The sequence below is a fragment of the Hypomesus transpacificus genome, chromosome 20 (genome assembly GCF_021917145.1).
Source record: "Hypomesus transpacificus isolate Combined female chromosome 20, fHypTra1, whole genome shotgun sequence".
NCBI classification, from domain to species: Eukaryota; Metazoa; Chordata; class Actinopteri; order Osmeriformes; family Osmeridae; genus Hypomesus; species Hypomesus transpacificus.
Window position 1 is genome coordinate 4,094,549 of NC_061079.1, and position 14,225 is coordinate 4,108,773.

General features: G+C 41.8%; 1 protein-coding gene across 2 annotated transcripts in view; it reads left to right on the plus strand.

Moving 5' to 3' along the window:
• The first annotated feature begins 324 nt into the window (after positions 1 to 324).
• The window catches only part of zgc:165604 (uncharacterized protein LOC792578 homolog), a 43,824-nt gene continuing 29,923 nt past the window's right edge, over positions 325 to 14,225 (plus strand). For both annotated transcript variants that reach the window (XM_047043227.1, XM_047043226.1), the window contains exons 1-7: positions 325 to 459; positions 610 to 705; positions 826 to 915; positions 4,141 to 4,171; positions 4,913 to 5,245; positions 6,001 to 6,009; positions 7,038 to 9,106. The gene's annotated coding sequence lies outside the window, so the exon portion shown is untranslated. The remainder of the gene's footprint in view (positions 460 to 609; positions 706 to 825; positions 916 to 4,140; positions 4,172 to 4,912; positions 5,246 to 6,000; positions 6,010 to 7,037; positions 9,107 to 14,225) is intronic.

Consider the following 14,225-nt stretch of genomic DNA (forward strand, 5'->3'; position numbering starts at 1 on the left):
ATCAGCCTGCCGGTCCACAAACCAGAGCAGCAAAGCACAGAAGAAGGAGGACGAGGAAACGAGAGGAAGCAGAAGCTGAGCGCTGGTCTCCAGCAACTTAGATTGGTGATTGAACTAACCTTTGTCTCTCTTGCAACCCGTGCAGGCTGAGGAGAGTTACTGGGAGGAGCATGGCTCACTGAAGAGAAGACGCCCCCTTCTAATCTTTAGTTTAGACACCTTTGGTTTTAAACGCATGTATGCGCTTAAAACGTCCCAAGGCCTCTGACTCTTCCTGCATGTTACACATGATATGATGTTAAAGTGTTGCATATTTTGGTATTATCATTTAAATTTAATTTAGCAGACTTTTATACAAAGCGACATATAATAGTGGATGTATGAAGTGCTGCAGATAATCAAGGACCAAAAGTGCCTGGTTGTAACAGTTTTACTGTAGTTGATGCCAAGGAACAGTATGTATGTATGTCTGGGCCTAACAGACCTAAATATATAGCTTCACATCATTCGAGAGCTGGACTGTTGTTTAATGTTACCAGTGTTAACAATCAAGGCTACTAAACTGGTTAGATAAAGACAGCACCTGACATCCCTGTTTCCTCATTCCAGCTGTTCCCTGTGTGCGTGTGTACAGACAGGAGGAAGAGAACAAATAAAATACCAGTGAACACATTTTCCATAATCAAAAACAAATCTACGGGATATGTAAGTACTTCAAGAAGACTGATACTTTGGAAGATACCATATAGACTTTTGTCAACATATTTTGAATGCATGTGTCAGAATCATGTTCTAAAACATGATCTTTATTCATGTTTGAAACAGTTCTGCTTGGCTCTGAGCATTCTCCACAGCCATTGAGAAGTCTGACTGGTCTGGCTAGTCGGTTCTCAGAAATCGTGGGCACAATTACATGTAAGTCTCTGTTTATATGAAGTAATCACTACACTGAAGTACAATATCTTCACATAGCATTGGTAAACGATTTTAAATACTATTCATTGCTTTCTACCATCGTATATGATGTACACAATGTTTAAAAAATGACAGGGTTTGGGTTCATTGGAGGTAATGTACAACTTTGATATTCTAGTCATATTCTAGTCATATGCAAACTTCCAGAACTACAGCTGGTGTTTCCAATTGTTCATACATGTATACATTCAGTATACATGTATGAACTGTGAAGTATATATTGATACATTCAAAATTAGAATTGCATTTATTCGCCAAGTAAGTGTTCACAAACAAGGTTTACTTTGGTGGGCAGGCGCATACAGTAAACATATAATAAACATATTGAATCTTAAAATCTTAGTGTGCTTATCCTTAACTATATATTTTACGTAGAAAAATGTACAACAAAATACTGACAGAACTATAAAATAAAACAACAAAATAAATATAAACATAAAATAAAACAATATAAAATAAAACTAAGAATCTGAGAGAACAGCAGGGCTGTAGGAAAAGAGGGCCTCATGTACGTACATTTGCAAACGTAACGTTATTAGGCCATGGCCAACAAGCAAAAAGCGCACGCTGCGATACTTCAGTTTACGTCGTATTTACGAAACCTGCAGGTCATCGGGTTCACAAAGCCTTTATACCGTACATTGTGAGCATTTAAACACGCAATTGAATGGGCCTCCGTCTCTCTTTCTATCATGGATCAGCCACCAAGGTCAAAACAGCGATGACTGCTTGAAATGATCCTGATGCCAATATTTGTAATGTAGCGAGGAGTTTAACACCTGCTGGAATGGAATGTGAACGCTGAGTCCGAGATTCGATGTATTTTTTTATTTCTTCCAGTAGCCTAACTCTAATAGCCTATTGCATGGCTGCTTAATGACGTGTAATGATTTCGTGTTTACTCAACTCAAAAGTGATCCTTGTGGCAAAAATCCTTTGGTCTATGTCTGTCTTCGTGTTGATCGAGTTACTGCTGCCATTTCACCAGGAGGCATATGGGCATCCTGGTTTACACATGCTTTTAACAGGCGGAGAATTTTCACCGCAAAATGTGAATGCATATGCATGACACGGAAAAGCGTAATTTGCCATTTTCAGTTCCCGCGACAGGCAGTCTGCACTTTTACCTCAGTGCGGCATGTTTGTACATACCTCGCCATGCTTTTACGCGAATGTTGCGAAACTTATAAGCCCGAAGTGGACGCAAAAGCGTTAGTAGCCTACATGAGGCCCAGAGTGTCAGTTGAGGGCCTTGTTAATAAGGCTAGTTACCGGAAAACGTTTTTGTTATGGCGTGAGCTTTTGGCGGTCTAGACGCTCAAAAGATTTTATTTAGTTATTACTTATTTTTGTTCAGTAAGAGAAGTGTGATTAAGTTACATTACCTTCTGTACAAAGTAATTGTAACCGGTGTGAACTGGTGAAACTCACTCCTCAGGTATTTAATGGGCCACCCACGTCAATGAATAGCTAGCTTTTCTTTGGCATAGCTGTTAGTGGTTGCGCTTGGCTGTCCAGAAGTGGCAGGTTCGACTCCCGATGGTAGCGAATGACGGCCCTGGCGGAGCAAGACCACGTCCGTTGCATACCCGTTACATTATATAAATACTTATTATACCACTTTTACTATTACAGACATCCCAAGTCTCCCGAAAGGTCCGGGAGTCTCCCGCATTTCAATAGCGGCTCCCTGACGCCCGCAAATGCTATACAATCTCCCGGAAATCGGGGATTTAGTATTTCGAGCGAGCAAGAGACTGTGAAATGGTCATTTATGTTAGAGATAGGTGCATATCGCGCGTCATGACAGCGTTTCGGGGGGGGGGGGGGGGGGGGGGGGGTGCACGTGCTGGTTGAGGGGGTACTTCATGCGTCCGGATTGCATCGAAAACGTAACACGTTTGATTCACAGCGTGAATCAAAGGCAAACAGTAGGCTACTGCGCCCAGGAAGTGTAGTTTAGATAACAATCTGTTTGTTGAATTCATGCAGTAACTTGGACAAGCAGGGCCGGCATAAGCGAACTAAGCAGCTGCTTAGGGCCCCTGTGGCTACCAGAGGGCCCCCAAGAGCAAATGAAATTACAGTTTAATGTATTATGTAAAAATGTATATATTCTTTTGTTTTAATCGGCAACGATAAGCGACGCCGAGGGGCCCCCAAATCAATTTTGCTTAAGGCCCCATAAAGGCTTGGGCCGGCCCTGTGGACAAGTAACGCAAGCTACTTGCGTAAGTAACTCTAATGATATTACTCTATATCAAAAAGTAACGCGTTAAATTACTTTGTTACTCACTTAAGTAATAATATTATGTAACACGTTAAATTACATAACGCGTTACCCCCAACAGTGGTAGGCATTAAGTCCTGTTGGCCTTGGCTTTTTGGGCACAGGGATGATGGTGGAGTACTTGAGACAGGCTGGCACATGGGAGGTGTTGAAGATATTGGTGAACACTGGAGACAGCTGGTCAGCACAGTGCTTGAGGGTGGCTGGAGAGACAGAGTCCGGCCCAGCTGCTGTGCAGGGGTTCTACCTCTTGAACAGTCTGTTAACTTCTCCTTCCTGAATGGAGAGAGTCGTCTCTATGGTGATGAAGGCGGGGGGGGGGGGGGGGTAGGCCTCTAGGGTGGGTAGGTGTTGTTTAGGAGAGTGTAATTGAATTTCAAATCGACAGTAGAACTCGATCAGGTCGTTGGCCAGGTGGGAGTCGTTAATGGTGTGGAGGGCTCTGGGCTGATAGTTGGTGATCTGCCTGAGCCCTCTCCAGACAGAAGCAGAGTTGTTAGCAGAGAACTGGTGTTTTAGTCTCTTACAGTACAGTCGTTTAGACTTTCTCACTGCCTTGCGAAACCTGTTCTTCGACTCCTGTTCTGTCTCTATCCCAATCCTAAACACTTCCTTCTTCTCCAACCTCAATCCTCTACCCCATGGAAAGGTATGAATTACAGGTAGCTAGAGATTTATATTAAACATCTGTCTGAGTATTGAAAGTATTGAAATTCAAGTTGAGAAAAGGTAAGAAAATAACACAAGTTTCTGTGTGACTCAAAGGTCAGAAGAATAAAGTCCTTAGGGTTTTCCATGTCAAATCGAACAATAATGAAACCGTCGTGTTTTGTAATGTTTCAGTATGATCAAGTTTTGTAACTGTCTCTATACAGGAAGGACACATGGCAGAGGCCGGACAACACAGTAAGTGGACACAAGTAGTCATTGTTTGCATTGAAACATTAAGCATAAATGTACAAACATGTTTACAATCTGACATCCCTCTAGTCATTAAATGAACACATTCAATAATAAATGAACATATGCAGTGTACAAACATTATGTTTGTTTGTATGCTATCATTCTGCTGTGTTGTGTGTAACCCCCTTTATAACCATGCATGCTGCTGTGTTGTATATAACCTCTCCATACTGGTTACATTATCATCCATGCTGCTGTGTTGTATATGACCTCTCCATACTCGTTACATTATCATCCATGCTGTCCTTCATGTTTGCTAGTGATGTGAGTTTAGATTCTTCCTCCATGTCTTTTTAGGTTGAGTGTGTATAGAGTTGTATTGCTTTCCTACAGGTACACCTGCACTTAGAGATCAATGTTGTGTAATTTTAACTTGTTTAACTACATGCTCTTATGGTCTCTTCCCTTTAGCACTATTTTTTGGTTGTTCACAATATGTACTTCTTGTCTTTGACTACCCGCAATGCTGTGGGGCTATCTTGTTGTTATTATCAGTGACCTATGCACTTTGTGAAGCTCTCTCTTGGAAGTCGCTTTGGACAAAAGCGTCTGCTAAATGAATAAATGTAAATGTAATGTAATAGAGCATATAGAGTCTGTGTGTGATTGTTACTTCATAGATGCAGACTGTATACTGTCATGCACCTGCAGAGATGTCAGTACTGTTTCTCTTCTCTCCAACAGATGAGTTTAAACTCAGGGTACCAGAGAGGTTTGTGGTGGCTGATAGGGGAAAGGATGTTACCCTCTCATGTCACCTCTCTCCTGAGACCAGCGCTGCCGCCATGACGATCAGGTGGTTTAAGGAGAAAGAGTGTATTTACCTGTATAAGAACGGCCAGGTGATAGAGGGGAGGGGCTATGAGGGCAGAGTGAGTCTGGACACCCAGGAGCTGAAGAGAGGCAACGTGTCTCTGAGGCTGAGAGACTACAGGAAGTCAGATGAAGGAGTGCACATCTGTCAGGTCACCTCTGGAGGACAGAAGGTGGAGGATACTGTGGGTCTATGGAACAGACGTAAGTGTTCTACAGATACAGAACATGATTATAAACATCTCTACATGAACTATGTATGCTTCATGTTTTGGCTACTTGCAATGTTTGGGACTATCTCGTTGTTATGATCAGTGACCTATGCTCTTTTGTAAGCTCTCTCTTGGAAGTCGCTTTGGATAAAAGCGTCTGCTAAATGAATAAATGTAAACTATGACAACACAGTTTCTGTCTGTACAGATACAATTATACTTTCACATGTAAATACCAGTTAAAACATTGGAGGTGTTCTGACTTATCTGGTTATGCTGCCCATTCTAACCCCTCTATACTCTAAGCTTGTAGAGATGTACAGTATTGGAAGAGACAGGCTCAAATCACTTAGTAGTGATGCAAATTAGTGAAGAATATGTTGAACAAACAATGCACATAACATTTAATTATCTTACTGGATTGAAGATTGATGATTATTCTGAGATGTTATATTCTCTCATTAAAACATTATATGCCGTAGTCTGTATGTAGAGATGAAGAACAGTCATCCTCTTTATGAAAGAGCCTGAACACAGAACACAGGAGTATGTTGAGGAGAAAGTATGTTGATGTAAGACTACTGACGGAGCAACAGTATTTTCATAGAGCAGCATTTTATCCTTGCACTTAGTCCATCTGCTTAGGATAATGATGATTTCATAGTTCTGTTGACTCACAAATATCTGTTAATAACGTGTTGGTATATGATAGTTGTTTAATGATCTTTTTAATTTCTTTTTCAACAGGTGTTTGGGGTAAGTAATTTCTAACTTCTGCTTCATCAAAAAAAAAGTTACCAGTATGTTTTAGATCACAAGTTCAGTAATAATACCATAGACTGAATAGATAGCTTTTATTGAAGCAGGGCTGGTAGCAGAGCCAAGGGTGGGGCATTGGGAGGAAGAGAGTGTGATTAGGGGGTGCACAGTTTTGGAGGTGATGTGAAGGGTTTATGCATAGTTACCAGGCATTGAAATCAGGGTGTGGCAGAGAGTCCTAGTGGGTCCCAGCTGAGCAGCAGCTCAAGCAAATCCCCAAAAGGAACAGACTCACCTAGCGGGCTGCAGCGAGGCTGACGCCAGCCTGAGTGTGGTGACGGTCAGGGAGGTTGGTCCTGACGTACGAGCGGTATGCCTGGGAGGACCAGCGACCCAGGAGCTGGATGGTGTGGTCGGCCACGCTTTGGCTGGAAGCCGAGGAGAGGGGTCAAAGCCAATGCGCAGTGTGTGTATGCAGGCGGCTAGCAGGTCAGCAGTGAGGGGGAGCCGTGCGGAAGGAGAGATGGGAGTCCTAACAGTGCAGAGGGGCTATGAGGACAGAGTGAGTCTGGTCACCCAGGAGCTGGAGAGAGGCACTTGTCTCTGAGGATGAGAGACTACAGGAGGTCAGATAGAGGAGTGGACATTTGTCAGGTCATCTACGTGTGGGTTTATGATCCAGGGAGGGTCATTGTTCCGCAGCTACAGAACATCATTATGAACTTCTCTACATTAACTATGACGACAGAAGCTCACATCACTTAGCAGTGGTGCATAGTGAAGAACATTTTGAAAAAACATGCAACATGCACAGCGCTATAGATTACACGGATGTATGTTGATGTAGGACCATTAACATACAGCAGCTGCATATCATAGAGCATCCTTGATTTAAAAACATCTGGTTACTGACACTACCATGTTATTCATCATCAATGTTTAAGATGAACTCACACAGTATACTGATGTGTTCTGTTTTAATGATGTTTTTACTTTCTATTTTATATCCTTCTACACAACTTCAGGACTAGGTGAGTAATTTCATATATCTGTTTCATGACATACAACATCATGGGTTAAGAATGTTCCAATATATTTCAGACACTGAAGATAACACTGCTATTGTTTTCTTTTAAATGTCATGGTGCCATTATTGAAATATCTGAAAACCGTCTCTTCATGGTCAAACCTGTGAGCAGAGATACACTCACAGTATTATTCATATGTATCCCATAATGAGCTTTGCTCCTAAGCTGTACTTGAACCTGCTCCAAGGTACAACACCACATAGAGAAGGACTCTAATAAGGAGAGGATGAATACAATGTGTTATAAACTCTCAAATTTAAGATATTTGGCAAAACAAGTGTGTATTTAGGTTAACCTTTAACATGTATTGAAATATGCTATCATGTTCTGATCAGTTTAGAGGGAACTTTGACCGAGCTGCAGTTTGAAAGACAGTGGATTAACCGGTATAAGAATGGCCAGGTGATAGAGGGGAGGGGCTATGAGGGCAGAGTGAGTCTGGTCACCAGGGGCGTCATTAGACACTTTTTACAGGGGCAGTATATTTCTGCTGTGCCCCAGTAAAATCAAAAGTTAGAGTTTTAACAATTTACCTTATCAGTCAGTGCATTAAATTAGATTGATAATCCCAGAAAAAAATTAAGCAGTATCCCAATCAACGCTTGTAAAATCAAAGCAGTTTAACCGAAAACACAAACCGATGCAAGCAGAATTCCATATCAGCACGATCTTGTGAGCTTGACAAATAGCCACTGCGGCACGCACACAGAAGTCCACGTGTCGGACTCGGCACACAAGTCAGAATTGAGGTAGCCTAGAAAACATTAGAATACTAAAGAACGTTTCTAAATTATAGGCCTACCGATCATCTTATTTTGACTAAAACATAAAAACAATATTACAAATTACAAAAAACTGTATTTGCCCTCAAATGAATGCAAACCAAATGTGTGCGCTGACATTATCTATTGATGTCCCTGCCAAAAAACGAACTTGCGTCCCTGAACTGTTGTATAGTGGGTTAGCAATGGGAGTTTCTATAGCCGAGTAGTGCATTGTGTGCAGCACGCTTGGAAGAAAAAAAAGGAATATGAGTAGAGTAGAGTTTTATTTCTAACAACGCCCCTACTAGTCTCCCGGGAGCTGGAGAGACGCAACTTGTCTCGAAGGCTGAGAGAGTACAGGAGGTCAGATAGAGGAGGGGACATTTGTCAGGTCATCTATATGTGGGGGAATATGCCCTAGGGAGTGTCATTGTTCTGCAGTTACAGAACATGATTATGCACATCTCTACATTAACTATGACAACACAGTCTCTCTGCATACAGATACAATTATACTTTAACATTTAGTAGGAGTGAGAGCATTCAATGTTTTTTGACTCTCATCTCGTTATGCTGCCTATTCTAGCCACTCTGTACTCTCAGCTTGTTTAAATCCACAGTGTTTGAACAGACAGGCTCACACCACTTAGCAGTGATACATATTAGTGAAGAATGCGTGAACTAACGTGACACTCCATAGCTTACACTGATGTCACAACCATGCTATTGGGAGGTGTCAACCAGTCAGACAAGTTGTGGGAATGAGGGCGTCAAAAGTATTCATTCAAGGGAATCAGTACTGTATGGAATGTGAATGTTTGCATGTGGTGCAAGGTCTGAACCAAGAATGAGGGTTGCCAGAAACAATGATCACTGTTGTGATGAAGGAGAGAGATCTCCTGGAGAGGTCCAGCTTATATAGGTGCAGCACAGATGTTCCCCATCAGTGATCATGGCTCCTCCCCCTGCCTGCCATCCTGGAACTGAAACAAACACACAGAAACAGCAGACAGGGAGAGGAGACCGTAACACTGATACATGTTAATGTTGTTGACTGTTAACATTGAGCATTTGCTCTATAGAGCAGCATTGTATCCTTACTATTTGTCTATCTGGTTACATAATCATGTTATTCCTCATCATTGATTAACATCAACACTCACTGATAGTTTATTGATATGTTCTGTGTTGATTACGTTTTAACTTTTTATTCTCTATCCTTCAACACAGTTTTTTTTCCAGGTGAGTCATTTTCATTGTTTCACGTCATATAACATCATGTTGGTTTTAGACTTCTAAGATGACAGTGCCACTGTTTTCTTTTATATTTCATGGTGCCACAGTTTAAATATCCCCCAAAAACTAACCTAGTTTTAATCAGTCATGGGTCAGAGCTCTCAGTTGAAAAGGTAAAGACTTTGTACTTCACAAGGAGGAAGGTAGTGGAGGAGGTCTGCATGATGTTGTATGGGAATGGTTTGGAAAACATGGAAGACATTCAGGTGTCTGGAGTCTAAGTGGTTGTCACGTGCCAGAAGTTGATCAGTGATGTGTGTTTCCAGGAAGGTGTGGACAGAGGACCCACCAGGCCTCCATGAAGATGTATGTGGTTCTGGTTAGAGCAGTAATATATTATGGGTGCTGCAGCTATGTTGCAGCAGCTCTGCTCTGACCAAGCTAGACACAGTGCAAGCCCAGGGGTCTCATTTATAAAACTGTACGTACACTTACTAAAAGTGTACGTACGCCCAAAAGCCTAAAATGGCGCACACAAAAAATTCAGATTTATAAAACCGTGCGTACGCACCATAGAGTTAATATAACTAGAGTAAGCTACTTTTGTCTTCCAAGATGGCGTCCCCATTCATTTCTATAAAAAGTGCTCAGTGGCGCAGTGAGGCAAGCGAGAGCGCGAGACTGGACGCGGCCATCTTTCCACTTCCGTGTCTTCCTGTCTAGCTTTAAACAGTGGCTCTTTTTTTCCCTAGCTCCGAGAGCTCATGTAAATCGGCTATCGGCCAATGTGAACTTTTGTGCTCGTGCCCTGTTAGTATCCGCCAGCACCTTTGCAGGCAACTTTCATTGACTAAGCAAATAAATGGGTTGCTAGTTTACCCATTTCGGATTGGTTTCAAACTTAGCAAAAATCGGGAAAAATTATACTATGAAAAAGCTAGTAGTATGAGCCAGGTTCGAAAATCAAAAAAAATTATTGGGGGAGATAGTTTTGTAAATGTTGAATAGAGTTAATAGAATAAAAACGACCGGAAGAGTCGGAAACCTAACCGTACATGCAATACCACCTACATCCACCGGGGCCGTTGCTTCAAGCCGAGGGGCGAGGGGTGGGGGCTTTGTACGCACACCAGTACGCAATGTTCCCTTTATAAATCACAGATTACCCACAAGTGTGCGTACGTGAATCAGCATTGTCCCCCGCCCTGAACACGCCCATTTTTAGCCATAAATAGTCAATGCAAGGCACCTCATGAATGCTAATCTAGTATCTCATAATGACCCTGGCATACGATTGTTCTTTACGGTGAATCATAGCGCATGACAACTTCTCAGACACTGTTAGCCTATTGGTGGAGCCCGAAAACTCAGAAAATTGGTGGCCGGTAGATCACCAATTTAAAAAAACTGTGTGTGGCGTCAACTGTGCCAGTGATACCGAGCCTGGCTGCCAACCCAACTTCTCCCCCCCCCCACAAAAAAATGTGGTCAGGAAGTTGGGTCTGGAGGGTCTCGTATCGGGGAACAACTACAGAAAACCAGAATCTGGGCGTACCAATGAAATTGCCAGGGCGGGCTTTATACGATGATGGACAGATGATCAACAGTAACGTAATCAACAACGTCACGAAAGAGCACTTGGGTTGAATTCGTTTTCAACAAAAAACATATTACGTTGCTCTGATTGGTTGTAGGTCTATCCAATTGAGCGAAGAGGCATTTGTTTTACGAGTTCGGTTGAAACACGCCCCGTAGTCACAGCCCAACGGAGAGTTTTCAGACTCATATTCTGACTAGAATTATGAGTATGACAACGTCAGGCTTAGTGATACCGCGAGTCGAGATACAATTTGAAAACAAAAGCGTTTTGTTATGAACAGTAATCCATTAAAGTCTGGACTGATAACGAGAACGTAGAGTGTAGCAATTGCACGGGAGTTTAACGACTGTATTTCCAGTTTTTGACATATGAGGATATTTGCACAGCATGGGCGTAGATTTAGGGGGGGACGCTAGGTAGGCTACTTGTCCCCACCAACATTTGAAAATGACAAAATTGTCCAGACCAATATTTTAGTGTACTCCTTTGTAATGCAATTTGGATCGATTCCGACAAAAATAAAAAATCACAATATATTAGCAAAACGCATTTCCTATTACTATATTGTCCGTCGCCCAAAAAAGGTGAAAACATTTAACCAATGCGCCCTAGAGCCTGCGAGACAAGATTATGTCATTTAATTGGCTGAAGTAGCAGTCAGAAACACTCCGTGAATCTTGACTTGCAGAAAGAGAGCTGTCAGTAGTCACGGTAAATACGCCAGGAAATAATAAAGCTTCGATCATATTAGTATTTCGTTTGGTCTCAGCATTGATATTTTGGACCCTTTTGTGCTTTGTAGATAGGAAAATGTCACCCAAAAATGAGAGATGTATCAGAAGTTTTTTCACCACCCAGAGAGTAAGTAGCTAGCAAGGTCGTTGTTAGTTAGCTAGTAGGAAAACTACCCACACAGGTAAAACCTGCTAGTCTTCCATCGCCACCCATTCTACAATGGAAACATGGCTTGAAAGTTGTTAGAATAGTAGAGCATTTAACCTTTGCTTGTATTAAATCTATCCCTAGCGTCTGCAATCTTTCGACCAGTGTGTTAGCAGCATCTGGTCTTGTTGAAGCCAGAAGGATAAAGCTAATCTACCCACATCATAATGGGACCGTGCTAGTTTAGCCTACAAGCAGGCTAGCAACTCAAAAGTGATATTAACTGGTAATAAGTAGGCCTATATGATCCCTTGGATATAACATCCCTATAATCTCGACCAATGTCAGCTGTCAACTAAGCATAGTGTCTGTATTAAATTGATGAATTACTGTACAGGAAAAACGGCACCCTGAAGCTACAGATGTAGAGCAGGTTGGTGATGAATCAGCATCAGGGGTTCAGGTGAGAAGTTGAATTGTCCACTTTGGTAAAGATTGCATTAAATTGCTGTTTTTTAAGGGATGTTTAGACAATGTTACCCATGAATGTTATTTACATTTAGTCATTTAGCAGACGCTCTTATCCAGAGCGACTTACAGTAAGTACAGGGACATTCCCCCCAAGGCAAGTAGGGTGAAGTGCCTTGCCCAAGGACGCAACGTCATTTGGCACGGCGGGGATTCGATCCGGCAACCTTCTGACCTTATCATTCACACTTATACTTGTAAAAATCTATAAATATAAATCATTATTTCATTGCTTAGAAGTCCAGTACAGCTGATGTAGGCCTAGTACAGCTCCATAAAACCTGAACCAGTTAGCTACATATTTTACATTTTTCTTTTTTGGAGGGGAGGGGGGGGGGGGGCCTTCAGTGTCCCTACCAAAGCTGAGACCAAACCTACGCCCTTGTTGCACAGTATTAAAGAAATATATTTTGTTATACACTGTGTTCTGCAGTTATCTAAAGGTAGGATATGTGATGTTATCCTGTATTCCATGCAGTCGGGGAATCTCCCCCCCCCCCCTGCAGCACTCCCGTAGTGGACAATCCGATGGTGAGGAAGCGCTGAATTTTTATTTAAAATTTGAATTGGATTGTACAAGGTGTTTATGGAACAAGAATCACTCAGGACCAGCGCAAATAACACTGTTGGATGTAATCTTCATGATAATCATGAAATTGAATGAAAAAAACGTGTGTGAGGAAAACAAAATGTATAAATATTAAGAGTAATGTTCTTCCCACATTCAATTTCTGCAGTCTGACTACAGTACGGTCATCTGCGTCGCCAATTCCGACTGTTTCCAAAATGTGCGTAGACCTACGGGAGGGTCGGAGTTTGCGTGAAGGACCGCACATTCTCACGTCAAGTAAATCTTTATACATCACAAAGTGTGCGATAAAACCAGCGTACGCAAGCTTTTTGTGAGTACGCAACGTTTATACATGAGGCCCCTGGTCCTAACACTGTGCACTGGTTAGAGGGGAGGGGCTATGAGGGCAGAGTGAATCTGGTCACCCAGAACCTGAAGAGAGGCATCTTATCTCTGAGGCTGAGAGACTACAGGAGGTCAGATAGAGGAGGGGACATTTGTCAGGTCATCTACGTGTGGGTTTATGATCCAGGGAGCGTCATTGTTCTATAGGTAAAGAACATAATTATGAACATCTGTACTTTAACTATGACGACACAGTCTCTCTGCATGTAAGAATACAATTATACTTTTAAATGTAAGTAGGAGTTGGAGCATTAGTGGTGGTTAGCTGGTTATGCTGCCCATTTTAACCACTCCACACTCAGAGCTTGTATATATATGTACAGTGTAGGATAAGATAGGCTCACATCACTTAGTAGTGGTGCATAGTGAAGAACAAGTTGAAAAAACATGCAACTCTAATGCATAGCGCCAAATATTACACTGATGTATGTTGATATAGGACCATTAACATACAGTAGCTGCATCTCATAGAGCATCCTTGCTTTCAAAAAATCTGCTTACTGACACAAACATGTTATTTGTCATCCATGTTTAAGATGAACTCACACAGTATACTGATGTGTTCTGTTTTAATTATGTTTTAACTTTGTATTTTATATCTTTCTACACAACTTCAATAGATGGTGAGTAATTTCATATATCTGTTTCATGACATACAACATTAAGAATGTAACAATATATTTCAGACTTTGAAGATAACACTGCTATTCTTTTAAATGTCATGGTGCCATTATTTAAATATCTGAAAATCATCTCTTCATGATCAAACCTGTGAGCAGAGATACACTCACAGTATTATTCAGAAGTATCCCATAATAAGCTTTGCTCCTGAGATCCATGTTGGATGGGAATGATTTGGAGAGGGAGGTAACTCAGGTTTCTGGGGTCTATTTTGGTGAGAGGTTGACCTGGGCTGATCATGTTGAAAAAGTGTTTGCCAAGTGCAAAAAGTGTATGTGAACACGTATGTGGTTCTGGTTAGAGCAGGTATAGATTATGGGTTTATTGTCTATGGGGCAGCAGGTATTCTCTGACCAAGCTAGATAGAGTGCAAGCCCAGGTCCTAACACTGTGCAGTGGGGCAGTATGAGGACAGGGTGGGAGCTGACTTGGCTGAGATGTTCTGTAGTCCGGTGCTT